Source organism: Puma concolor, chromosome A1 (genome assembly GCF_028749965.1).
Source record: "Puma concolor isolate L17-30 chromosome A1, mPumCon1.1.hap2, whole genome shotgun sequence".
Lineage (NCBI taxonomy): Eukaryota > Metazoa > Chordata > Mammalia > Carnivora > Felidae > Puma > Puma concolor.
In genome coordinates this window covers 137,110,685-137,124,604 of record NC_141667.1, presented here as the reverse complement: position 1 = coordinate 137,124,604, position 13,920 = coordinate 137,110,685, and the positions used below count along the sequence as shown (strand labels likewise).

At 39.5% G+C, this 13,920-nt stretch overlaps 1 long non-coding RNA gene across 1 annotated transcript in view; it reads right to left on the bottom strand.

The window, feature by feature from the left end:
* The window catches only part of LOC112861609 (uncharacterized), a 445,815-nt gene extending 432,298 nt beyond the window's left edge, over window positions 1-13,517 (bottom strand). The window contains exon 1 of the long non-coding RNA XR_015250511.1: window positions 8,582-13,517. This is a non-coding gene — a long non-coding RNA (uncharacterized LOC112861609). The remainder of the gene's footprint in view (window positions 1-8,581) is intronic.
* Window positions 13,518-13,920: the final 403 nt, after the last annotated feature.

The following is a 13,920-nucleotide window of genomic DNA, read 5'->3' as shown; positions in this document are numbered from 1 at the left end:
TATTTCAGCAACACATTTTTAGCTTGAATTGGGTCACCTTAGCTCTGTAACTAACAGATAAGTTCTCGTCAACAGAGTCATGGTAAATCTCTTGTTTTCAGTGCATCCCTGTGACAAGAATTTGTGGATGTGAGTTTGGTAACTCTTACTTGATAAGCTGTGCAGCATTATTAGAAGTATCTATTGCTGTTTATTGCATGATGTGGCCACAGTACCCTGATCCCTCCAAACTTTGACCTCAGTAAGCACTTCATTCAAGGTGACTGCTGATGATAATTTAATTAACTTCTTGGCCACTGCTGGGAGCGAGCCTCCAGTATATCACTACGGGATGTTAATGGGATGTTCGTGACCTTTTACCAAACCCGGAAGAGATGACCTAGCCCAGATTCTCTGCAATCTCATTTTCCTGAGGGAATTTAACCTGAAACCCAATCTTTTGTGCCGAAATCTATCCACCCCGTGCGCTTGATTGCAAGAAAGACAACAAACTCTGGTGAAAATAAATAGAAATGGAATTTGTTATAAGGGGAACAGGTAGGTCACGGGATCAGTGAAGATGCCTGGAACACACAGGCTTAGATGGCAGGCAGTGCGGTGTCTATGGAGGGCTAGAGGGTGGAACACAGCCAAGGACACGTACAGAATAAACACAGCTATGCTTCTGGCGGTGCCACCACTTGAGACACGCACCACCACTGTTGCTTGAACTTGGCGCCTCCTTTACGAACTCCTCAAATTTCCTTCAATATTTGAATGATTCCCTTAGGAGTCAAAGTCCTGGGTGGGAGCATGCAACTAGACAAGCTCATCACAAGTCTCCTTCTGAGGCTGAAATGATCATCTCTTAAACACAAAGGTATATGGACATCGTCCTACCACAAAAAGTCAAATTTGTATTTACGCTAGCAAGAAGCAGAAACAAAATATATTCGATACTACCTTGTTCCGTATAGAGTGAAAAACTAAAATGTGCTTGAGTACATGTGCAACAAAACGTACAGATCATTTGTGAGGAAAACAACAACATTTTACTGAATGACATAAAATAAGATCCGAACAAATAGCGAGCTAGACCATGTCCTGAGAAGGGAAAATCGCCAGTAGAAAAAAAACCCTAAACTTTTATTTATCATTAAATTCATATAAATCACAACAAATTTTTTCATTTCTCTCCATTGACCTTAGTGAGCCGATTCTGTAATTACACAAGGAAAAGTGGGAGGACAGCCAGGACAATTTTGAAAAATAAAATAGTGGCAAACACTAAAAACACTAAAAGTAGTTACAAAGGTATAAAAAATAAAACGGTATCACATTAGCCCAAAATATCAAGTTAATAGCAAGCAAATCAGTAGGACAGAAAACAGGTCCGAGATTCTTATGTACATATGGAAATATAAGGTCTAATAAGAGTATTGTTTCAAATTAGTGGAAAAGAATAAATACTTGATAAATTTGCTGACAATTTGGAAAAAAAGTTGTTAGATCCTTATCGCGCACCATTTGTAAAAATAAATTCTACTTAAATTAAACCTTTAAAAATAATATAGAAAAAGAAATATATTTTTACTTGTCTTAAAAAAATTCTCGGGGTGCTGGGTTGGTTCAGTCAGTTGAGGGTCCAACTCTTGATTTCGTCTCAGGGCATGATCCCAGGGTTGTGGGACTGAGCTCCAGTTTGGGCTCCGCACTGAACATGGAAACTGCTTAAAATTCTCCTCTCTCCCCTTTGCTCCCCTCCTTTGATCACACTCTCTCTTTCTCTCTCTCTGTCTCTCATAAATAAATAAATAAATAAATAAGTAAATAAATAAGTAAATAAAATTTTAAAAGACAGACAGACAGACAGAACACAAGCAGGGGAGGGGCAGAGGAAGAGAGGGAGACACAGAATCTGAAGTAGGCTCCAGGCTCTGAGCCATCAGCCCAAAGCCTGACGCGGGGCTCGAACTCACGAGCTGCGAGATCGTGACCTGAGCTGAAGTCCGACGCTTAACCGACTGAGCCACCCAGGCACCCAGAAAAATATATAAAGTGCATACATAAAGAGCAATGAACCCAACAAATGGGAAAAATATATGAGGAGGAAATTCAGAAAACAGAAAAATTTCAAATGTTTAATAGAGCATATAAAAGATGCTTAATAAAATATAAACAAACAAATAAATATGCCTAACTCCTTAAAAACAAAATAAGAAAACAACATGATACCATTTCTTTTTTTTTTAGTTTTTTTAATGTTTGTTTATTTTGAGATTGTAAGTGGGGGAAGGGCAGAGAAAGAGGGAGACACAGAATCCGAAGCAGGTTCCAGGCTCCGAGCTGTCAGCACAGTTCCTGATGCAGGGATAGAACCCACAAACCACAAAATCATGACCTGAGCCGAAGTGGGAGTCTAGCTGACTCAGCCACCCAGGCATCCCAACAGGATACCATTTCTTACCTGCTACTTTGCAAAAATTAAAATGTTGTTAAGGATGTGGGGAATGAAGACCCTCACATCATCCTCATAATAATATAAATATATGCAACATTATGAAGGCATATTTGATAATATCTTTTTTTAAAATTTTTAAGTGTAGGGGCGCCTGGGTGGCGCAGTCGGTTAAGCATCCGACTTCAGCCAGGTCACGATCTCGCGGTCCGTGAGTTCGAGCCCCGCATCAGGCTCTGGGCTGATGGCTCAGAGCCTGGAGCCTGTTTCCGATTCTGTGTCTCCCTCTCTCTCTGCTCCTCCCCCGTTCATGCTCTGTCTCTCTCTGTCCCAAAAATAAATAAACGTTGAAAAAAAAAATTTATAAAATTTTTAAGTGTAAATCTCTAGAAAATCGGCGTTTTGTATCAGCTCTAGTGAAACACTGATTTATATGCACAAAAGAATATAAGCAAAGATATTTATTAAATCAATGTTTATAACAGCAAAAAATGAAAGCAATCTCAATGCTTTTTTTCAGCAGAATTATTAAATATATCAGAGGACATGTTTGGTAGCATTAAACGGTAGCAGATAAGCTACTGAGTGAAAAAAAAAACCAAACTGCGAAAGAATACATATAGTATTGATATATTTATACTAAAATAAAACCATATAGAACATAAAATCATATTTCTATGTATTAAATCATGTAAGTTGAGAAACTATTCATTGAGCTGATACAATACAATGATTGCTTCTAGAGAGGACAGTGGAACTGTACATGATTGTTAAGGGGTGCTTTCAATTTATTTCTGATATTTTAATATACCTAAAATGATAACATTCATTTATTACCTTAGAATCTAAAACTAATATTAAATTTTGAAAGTTGTCCTGTTGATTTAATTGCTGAAGAAAATAACAAAATTTATTAATACAATTACACTACAGTCACCAAGTACATCTGCTTTTACGTATGTAAAGATATGAGCTGGGGCACCTGGGTGGCTCAGTCAGTTGAGCGTCTGACTTCAGCTCAGGTCATGACCTCACAGTTCGTGGGTTCGAGCCCCATGTCGGGCTCTAAGCTGACAGCACAGAGCCTGGAGCCTATTTCAGATTCTGTGTCTCCCTTTCTCTGTCCCTTCCCTGCTCATGCTCTGTCTCTGTCTGTCTCAAAAATAAATAAAACATTTAAAATTTTTTTAGAAAAAGAAAAAAGAAATGAGCCATGTATCCAAGACTGATTTTCCCAGTGAAACTGAATAAACGTTTCTCTAATAAGAGAGGGAAAGATTCTCATGTGCATCTTGGAAATATGGGATGTGACATTTCTTTGTTTAATGGGTGTCAATTAAACACCATTTCTATCATGTTAAGCAGTTAACTCAAGAAGTAGATCTCAACAGTCTAGCAACTGTTTTTCAGGACAAAAAAATGTATAATTTTTAATATCCATGATAAGATGTCAGGATTTTTTAACCGAAACCAAGCAAGGCTGCCAATGGCTTCATCCCCAAGACACTAGCCTTTCCCATTTGGTTAATTTTTTTAAATTTATTGGAGAAATAAGTTTATGATAAATTTTGGATCAAATTTTAGAAACCATATCCAAATAATAACACAGGATGTAATGAAATACATTGCAGAGTTGAATATAACCAAAGCTGAAATAGGTCCACCCACTGGATTTCCACAGAGAAAGATTCAACCTTCCGACTTTTGCCCGAGCTCACCGTGAGAGCATCTGAGGGAATTCTGAAGATACTTTCCAGTAAGAACCAGCACTGTCATTCCGGAGTCCACGTTGGATCCAAATATTCATAACCATCCGCTCCAACTACCAAAAACTTGCTACCATTTCAATGACCTTCTACAAATCAACCTTTCTTGATTTAGCAGAAATAAAAAAAAATTAATAAAGAGACTATCCTCTTGTGGAGTGTGACCTAAAGTTTAAGCTCACCATCATTAGGCCCAATAGACAAACTGTGATAAAAGCCTTGGAATATATTCTCTCTCTAAATCTGGGGTTGGGAAGTCTTTTCTATGAAGAGCCAGATAGTTGACTGAGGTTTTCTGGATCATTTAGTTTCTGTCACATCTACTAAATTCTGCCATTGTAACACAAAAACAGCCATAAGATACCTAAATAAACGTGTGTGGCTGTGTCTCAATAAAACTTTATCTGTGCACACGAAAATTTGAATTTCCAATAATTTTCATGGATCATAAAGTAGTACTTTTGCTTTTTTTGCTGCCATTTAAAAATGTAAAAGCCATTCTGACCTTGCCGGTCATGTAAAAAAGCAGGAGGCAGGTAGTATTCGGTCTTGAACCAGAGTTTGCTGACCCTTGCTCTAAACTGCAGAAAATGATCACTAAAGTTTAGACCATGATTTACATTCACTTATTACACTGCGATAATAATTTTTCAGTTTGTCTAAAATTAGTCACTCCCGTGTGGGTCAATTAACACGCCATCAGTAAAAGACAAAAACAAATGCTGCACGAATTGTGTGACCTTCAGTAAGTTTATACAGTATTTCTCTTCACAGTCCTTTCTGATGAATAAATAAGAGCACGAAAATCATCTAGGACACGGGCCTGGTGCCTCATAAGAGTTCAATAAATGATAGATTATTAATAGGCTGCATGCAAGTCTCTGGTCCCATGAGCAAGCACATCCTTAATGTGAAAACAGATGCTGGGAGCTACAACAGCAGATTTCTAAAATTCCCATCCCGTTGGCAAGACCATCCCAACAGTAAGGAGGATGCAATTAAACATTCAGTTCCTCCAACTGCCCTACTTCTGGTTCTCTCCTCATCAGAAAACATCCTCTCACAATGACGTGGCTGTTCGTGTAGTCAATTTTCAGATAATCTCAGGCTCTGCAGTACTATTGAGGTACTGCAAATATTCATTTTTGCAGGTAATTGCTAGCCTAGTTCGTGAGAGAGCATCCCAAAAGTTGAACCTACCTGTGGTATTCTAAAAAATGAGGTTGCTGAGAGTGCAGGTTGAGGGGCAGACCCTGAAACTTGGTAAATTCACCCACGTAATGAGAGAGGGTCATGAAGACCTCTTCCCATGTGCTAATCATCATCGTGATACCATTGTCCACCCACCTCCACCATGGGTGCTGAATAGGCTGTTTTAGCTATGTGATCTCTGTGTGGGTCTGGGATCTTTCTGCAGTCTAGGTCCTCTGCCTGGGTACTAGAAGTTCCCATGTGTCTGTAAAGTGTTAGGTGGTGAGTCATGGAGAGATTTTTAGTAATCATATCATTACAAGGCAGCTAAAATAATATTTTAACTGGAAAGAATGACTTTATTTTTTTTTTAAGTTTATTCATTTTTTTGTGTGTGAGAGAGAGAGAGAGAGACAGCATGAGCAGGGGAGGGGCAGTGAAAGAGGGAGACATAGAATCTGAAGCAGGCTCCAGTCTCTGAGCTGGCAGCACACAGACTGACTCAGGACTCGAACTCACAAACAGTGAGATTATGACCGGAGCCGGAGTCAGATGAGTAACCCGGCTGAGCCACCCGGGCACCCCAAGAATGAATTTTTAAAGGGGCGATAAAAGAAAATAAGTAGGGGAGAGAAAGAGGACATGATCCTCACGCCAACATTATTAATTCTGCTTTGGTCAGAAATATTTCTTAAAACACTGGTAAACTGCTATTTCAGATTTTTAAAAATACACACTGTACCCACGTAGATACAGGCAAACTGTTCCAGTGTGTTATTGGCTGATTGTCATCAACACGACCCTCAGCTGTCGTCGGGGATCATTCTAGACTGTGGGAAATTGCATTGCACTGGCTAATGATCGATTTGTGGTAGACCGTGGAAAGGTTGTGCCTGACTCACAGAAATTCTCATTAATGCCTTAATCTTTCTCCTGCAACCTGATTGCATCTGTTAGCCTCCTTACCTAATGTACTTCTAACCTAATGAGTGGGCGGTGATGCCTTTTGGTAAGGTTTTCATTATAAGTGTGTTTCTGGCTTTTTCCTTTTAACATATATATATATATATATATATATATATGTATGTATATGTATATGTATATATATAGTCTGTATGTATGTGTGTATACACACACACACACATATATATATTCCTTTTATGTGCAAGACAAATGCATTTAGCTTGCAAGTAGAGCTAAACACTCTCAGAGTAACTGACTCATTTAGCGGTGCTTGGCTTCCTGTGCTTGTCAGCGGCAGGTGACATTTAGCACAGGCTTTATCTCAGTTGTGGTAATTACTGGGCTGCCATGAGCCCTCATACACAGCACAGATTGTTTTCAGCAGATGTAACCAAGCAACTCTGCTTTCTCTGGAGCAGTTATCCGGCTTTTAAATTGTGGCATCCCACACAGACACACACACACACACACACACACACACACACACACACACACACACACACACAAATATTTTAATGTCATTTTTATGGAAATACTCTTTGTTCCTCTGAGTATACTGATTTATGCCCCGAGGTGGTGGAATGGGATATCCTCATTGTATGCAGCTTCATCATGACTGGCTGGTAGTGAATCCCATTAACAGAAAGGTTATTGTTATTGTAATGTATCTCAGCAGTGTACCAAATGCTACTTTAATGATGTAATTAATATGCTTGAATTTACCATTTGATGTTCTTAGGCACCAATGGTGTTACTGTTGGGAGAGCAATGATTATGTTTTTTAAAAATTGGTGAAGGGTGTCTGGGTAGCTCAGTCGGCTGAGCATCTTGATTTCAGCTCAGCTCATGATCTCATGGTTTGTGACTTCAAGCCCAGGCTCCACACTGACAGTGTGGAGTCGGCTTGGGATTCTCTCTCTCCCTCTCTCCCTGCTCCTCCCCTACTCATACACACATGCACACTCTCTCTCAATTACACTTAAAAAAATAAAAATGAAAAATAAAAAAATTGCTGAGAACAGCATTTGTTTCTTAGAAAAGCTGGAATGGAAAAAAAATGTTTTAATAAAGGAGTCACATTCCCTAACATGCCTTAATTATTTGCGTCAGACATAGCTTAGTGAGGCACCAATTTTCAAGATAATTCTTAAATTCAAACAACTTCACATTATTTCTATTTAATCAGATTACTTATCCTGAGTACCCAGATATGAGAAAAATAACAGCCAGGCTCTTTAATATTTTTGGTTGAAATTGATATTTTCATATTTCCAGACTCTAAGATTACTCTGGTCAGTTAGCAATTATATTACAAAAAATGCATAATTATCCAGAACCATAACTCAAAACATGTCAGTTACATTAGCTTTGCTATAAACTCTATATAAATGTTCAAACTTTCATTTAACCGAATTGCGTGACCAGACATCATGCTGTTTGATGGATCGAGACAAGAAGTAGAATTACTAATAATAAATTACTACATCGCAGATTGTGAAATATATGCAGGCTTCAGCCCAAGAATTCTGAGTGAAGTGATACACAGATGGCAATAAGTTTGAAAGAGGCTCAGGTCAGACCAGGGCTTAAGAGAAATGATAAATGAAAACCTAGCTAATCGGAGAGAGTCGCCCAGTGCTGCTGTGACCAAGAAAGAGAGAGAACTTGGGTATTTAACTTATGAAAATTGTTCCATTTGTTAAAAAAAGAAAAAAGAGGCAAAAACATCTCAGAGGTATTTCTGAGACCTTTAAATGTTATAATACATGTCGGATGATTTGAGGTTGAGCCAGATTGCAATTATGCAAAATAAAGCTTTTTGTTAAATAGAATTTCCATAAGAAATTTTAACCTCTGGCATTTGAGTAGGAAGGCAAGGGACGAGGCGCCATGATGAATAAATGTGAAACCTGAGCAAGGTATGGGCTTATCAAAAAAACTGAAAAGAACTTTCTAGCCTGCCCTCCGTTTCCACTGAGGGATTAAGTGTATTGTAAGAAAGTATCTGCCACTTAGTAGGCTGAGCAGAGACGTGAAGTCAAAACACCAACATAACCTCACATAGTAAGTACTTCTGGTTCGTTACGAGGGAATCTATCTTTTGATGGAATGTACCTATGTTACGTGAGTCATTTTAAACGGCAGCTATCTGTTAAGTATGCGTTTGCTCATAGTATCATTTATCAAACACCTGAATGTTTATTGGAATTAAAATTCCACTCACCTGACACAGCCTCTGTTTCTATGCCTCCAGCGTCAGGTTGTTTCAAATTCTTGTGTCAAATGTTAACTGACCTCATGATTATAAGCGATGCTCTGGTCTCTGGTTTCCACCCCAGAGCACATATTTACATCACACAGACAGTACTTTTGTACTTTTTCTCTCAGCGTCTTCTCTGCCCATCAAGGAAGGAAACCGGATGGGCCAGACTATGGAGAGAGAAATTCTGACTCATAAGCAAACCTAAATTCAAACGCTGGCTGGCATTCTACTACTTCCCAGTCTTGGGCTCCTTTATTATAGAAAGTCACTGATATTTACCACTGCCCTCCCCTGCAGAGTGGTTAGCAAATAATTATGCTGATGTGTCTGAAATCTTTACAGGGAAGCCTTGGTATCACTGAAGTTGAATCTCAGAAAATCTCCTAACAACCATTCCCCTTATAAAACATCTACCCTCTTTGAAAAGTGAATTTCAAGCCTAGCAAAAACCACCATAATAACAGGGCTGAAAACTGAATCCTTCCACTTCCTTATAGACCGCAAGAGAGAAGCAAACCATGTTCTAAGTATCCGCCCAGTGAGATGAAAGAGAACAGACCCGCTCCACAGCCTACACCAGGCCACCGACACGTGCGATCAATGCACAGCTGTGGGCTGGCTTTGGAGAGAGACCCTGTCTCACAGCCCGTCACTTAGAGGTCATAATATTTTAGTGGCTCTTCTCTCTGAACAGAATAAAACCTGCAGATAGTTAAAGAGAATGAAAGTTCAGTTTAAAGCAATGGAGTGTAAGGAAGGGTAAAAGGGAGTTGATGAGAACCAAATGTCTCCCATATGGTTCCACACAGAGCTGCTGGAGGGCCATATAAAAAATTAATCCAACTCATATAATTCTGCTCAAAGCCAAGTATGTGCACATAATGAAAATGCAACTCAAACATGACACATCTGGGTTTTTTGACAACATTGTGGGATGCAGCGTTAATCTGCCTTAATAATAGATTCTTAGGCTTGCAATTTATTGTGGGTTTTTTCCCCCCTTATGTTTTAGGACCTGACATAGTTGGGAATAGATGTCTCTTCCTTCTTAGAGGATAAAAGGTGTATGAAAATTTAACATCCCCCCAAGTGATATCACTTTCTTACATATGTATACTTAGTGACTACTATTTTTGTATGTTAAGAGATAAGATAAATTCTTCTAAGAGGTAACAAAGCTTTGTAATCCATTAATAGAACATTCTGGGAAGTTCAAGCTGTTTTCTGCCCTTCACTTTCACCTAAACAGTTGGGACAGCAGGGGAGCCCGGGTGACTCAGTTAAGCATCCGACTTCGGCTCAGGTCATGGTATCATGGTTTGTGGGTTCAAGCCCCGTGTTGGGCTCTTGGCTGACACTGTGAAACCTGCTTGGGATTCTCTCTCTCTCTCCCTTCTTTCTGCCCCTCTTCTCTCTCTCTCCCCTTCTCTCTCTCAAAAATAAATAAACATTAAAAAAACAGTTGGAACGGCAAGATTTTAGAGAGATGCTCTTACAGATAATTTTAGTAAAAACAAATGATACAGAGAATGGGCTTGAACGATATCAGATGTGGAAACAGGGCCATTCTTAACTGCACACTGATCTCAACTTCATTTGTCTTTCTCTGGAAAACATATGCAGAATGAAATAAATCAAGTTGCAGCATGAACTATGTGAATAATTCAAGGCCTATATGCCAAACTAGAAACTACATAGAAGCACACTCAGACATTGATTTAACAGTAAGGTTTATGCCAATCAGTTCTACAGATCTGTTTAATTCATCTTTACTTCTGCAAAAGGCAGGACAGTATTTAAGACACTGTAGTACTTGATGAGTTAATCCTGTATCTACTGTGCCCATCATTTCAAACTTAGCTCTGGGTACTAGGGATGTGGGATGGAGAAGATCCAAACCTGCCTTCAGAGAGCTCACAGTTCAGAGGGGACATGTTTGTGTTAATGCGCAATTGCAAAGCTCTGGGTCAGTCCCCTCCTAAGGTTCCCAAAGGGAACAGGTATACAGGCAACAGGAGGCATTTGGGACATCTCCTATTCCTAACTCCCAATAAGCTCATTATAAGTGGATGCCGTGACAGAGGGGGGCCAAAAAGACGCTTTTATTTGGCTCTGTGCTTTGATGAATCTAGTCCCCTCAAAAGCACCCAGCAGGAGCATAAGAACTAAGGGAACACTTGAGCAGCTCTACTTCCAAAACAAATTAATTATAAATGAACAACAAATAAAAAGTGTGAGAGCCTGGACATGAGAAACATTAGGAAGCAGCATCGCCTAGAGATTAGGCTGAGAACACAGTTTCTAAAGGACCGATGAGAGATGACCCGGAAGATACAGACTTCATGAGGTAGGGCTATTACAGATAGGAAAACTAAAACAGATGCTTCCTGTGGTCTGCAAGCATGGTTACTAGAAAGATAGAAGGTCAAAAAAGAAATCTACAAATAGCTCTGGTAGCTTACAGGCTAAGTGTAAAGGTGAGGAGCAAGCAACTTCATCCAGTAGCTTTTGGGGTCCCTCAGAGAGCCCCTCGGTCCCATCTCCGTACAGGTGCGGCCAGCCTGAGCCCATACCTGTAGGCAGACTCCACCTGATTATATAAGCTGCAGTCGGTGATCCTCGGGGGTATTTATTTACATGTATTGCCATCTATGGAGACTTTTGAAACAATTCTTTTACACTTATTTTGTTCTGTTCTTGAGGCGGGAGACCCAACATGGGGACAATGAAGAGGACGCGCAAAGAAGGTAGACACGGGAGGCTTCTGCCCGTGTTGCAGTTGGCAGGGCTGGAGAGAGTTCATAGAGAGAAGGCAGCGGCAAGGCTGAAGGAGTTTTTGTCGTAAGAGTATTTGTGAGAACTGAGTGGTGACTGGCCAGCCCCTGAATTGGTGAGTTCCTATGAAGCAACTGTGAGTCCACAGAAATACTTCAGGGTATTCTCAAGGAAAGTGAAGTTTGCATTAACGATAAGCACCGAGAGGGGCACTGGGGTGGCTCAGTCAGATGAGCATCAGACTCCTGATCTCAGCTCAGGTCATGATCTCACAGTTTGTGAGCGGGCAGCGGGGAGCCTGCTAGGGACTCCCTCTCTCTCTGCCCCTCCTCTGCTTGCACACCATCTCCCTCTCAAAAATAAATACACAAACATTAAAAAAAAAAAAAAAACAATAAACAACAAGAATAAGAGTTACTCATGCCACTGTGGCTTCAGTTTTACAGAAGGCTGGTAAGAAATAGGGACATTTGGGTACATTGTGATATCACCAAGAAAACTGAACTATATTTTGCATATTGTCATGCTTCTCCATTCCTCTAGAATCTGCAAAGTCTGAAGATTTTCCCCTTGGGCAGGTGGGAATTTTTCACTGTGGTGGATCTATACATTTCTTACATGCATTTTATTTAAGTCAGATCTCAACTCATTTTTTTCTTTATAAAACATTTCCATTCTCTTTCGGTTTTTGAAATTATCAAATTAATATTTGCTTGTTATAGCAAGTCCAATAATATAATAAAAAAGGTAAAAAGGTAATGCTGATCATCTTCTTCCTGCACAGGCTCCAAACCTCTAATCTCACTCCATTAACGTGTCCACACCTTGCAACCTGCTTCCTTCACCTAATGATGTAATTTGTATGTCCTGACAAATCAGCAGTTATAAACCTAAATGTATTTCTTTCATCTAAGCATGCATCATGGAATACATTTTCTATACATAGGCTCATACCATTCATGGCAGATTTAGAACTATTTTATTGAGTACATATTCAGATGAGGACTCACCTTATAAATGTATGTAGTTTAATGTGTTTTCCCATAGTGGACACATCTATTTAACCTTCACCCACATGAAAAATAGAATACAAACAGCACCTAGAAACTTCCTGTCCCCTTCACACCCACTACCCTCCTGCCCAATGTTGACTATTCTGACTTTTAAAATCATAGTTTTCCCTTTTTAAAAATTTATGTAAAGGAAATCATCAGTATGTATGCTACCATGTCTGAATTCTTCCATGCAACGATTATGAGTTTCATCCACATTTTTGCATATAATGTGTTCATTTTCTTTACTGTACAGGAGTCCAGTAAAAAAATATAACATAACTTGGGTTGTGTTCAGTTTGGGAGTTAATATTAATAAGGCTGCTATAGACCTCAAAATAGGGAAGTCTCCCCGAACTAGTCTCTAATGTATCAAAAGGAAGAGCCTTCTCTTTCAAAGTTCTTGTTTCTGCCACTGGCATCAAGAGTCTGATTTGACTCTTCAAAGTGAAGTTCGATTAACTTATTTTCCTCAGCATTTCTGAAATACCAAGGAGAGTGTGGGCGGAATATTCTAGCTGTCTGGACTGAAAGCTAGAGGCTCATGTTTCAAGGAAGCACAAGTGTAGGCAACTGAAAGGAACTGGAAGACACTGGCAAAACCCACAACAGCATTTTACGGCAATAATGTCTCAGCAATGAAGAATGGCAGGAGTTACTCTTTTCTGCATATCGGGATCCAATGTAAAGGCCAGGAATCCAGTAGAGGTGATAGCCAGAAAGACCCAGAAAGAACTAATGAAGAATTTCAATTTGTTCCATGCAAGTTTAGAAAAAACAAAACAAGAAAATAGGGAGGTGGTAGTAGAGAAAGACAAAGTGTAGGAAGATAGGATGAAGTAGGAAACTTAGAAAGGGGAAGAAAGATGATTCAGTAAGGAATGAAACAGTTAGTAGATTTTTCAAAAATAGGAATGGATAGGAGCACCTGGGTGGCTCAGTCGGTTAAGCATCTGACTCTCGATGTTGGCTCAGGTCATGATCTCACAGTCGTGAGATTGAGCCCCACATGCAGCTCCACCCTGGCTGTGAAACCTACTTAAGATTCTCTCTCCCTCTCCTTCTGCCCTCCCTCACTTGCTCTCTCTCTCTGTCTCTCTCAAAAAAAATTTTTTTTTAATTTTTAAAAATTAAAGGAATAGGAATGGATATAGCTGAAGGTGGTCAAAAAGTACAAACTTCAAGGTATAAGATAAATAAGTCCTGGGGGTGTAATGTACAGCATGGTGAGTAGAGTTAACAATAAGTGTGTTGTATATTTGAAAGTTACTAAGAGTAGGTCTTACAAGTTTTCATCATAAGAAAAAAAAAGCTTATGCAAGGGGATAGATATTAACTAAACTTCTGGTGATCACTTCACAACATATACATATATTAAATGATGATGTATGTTTAAAATTAATGCGGGGCGCCTGGGTGGCTCAGTCGGTTAAGCATCCGACTTCGGCTCAGGTCACGATCTCACTGTCCGTG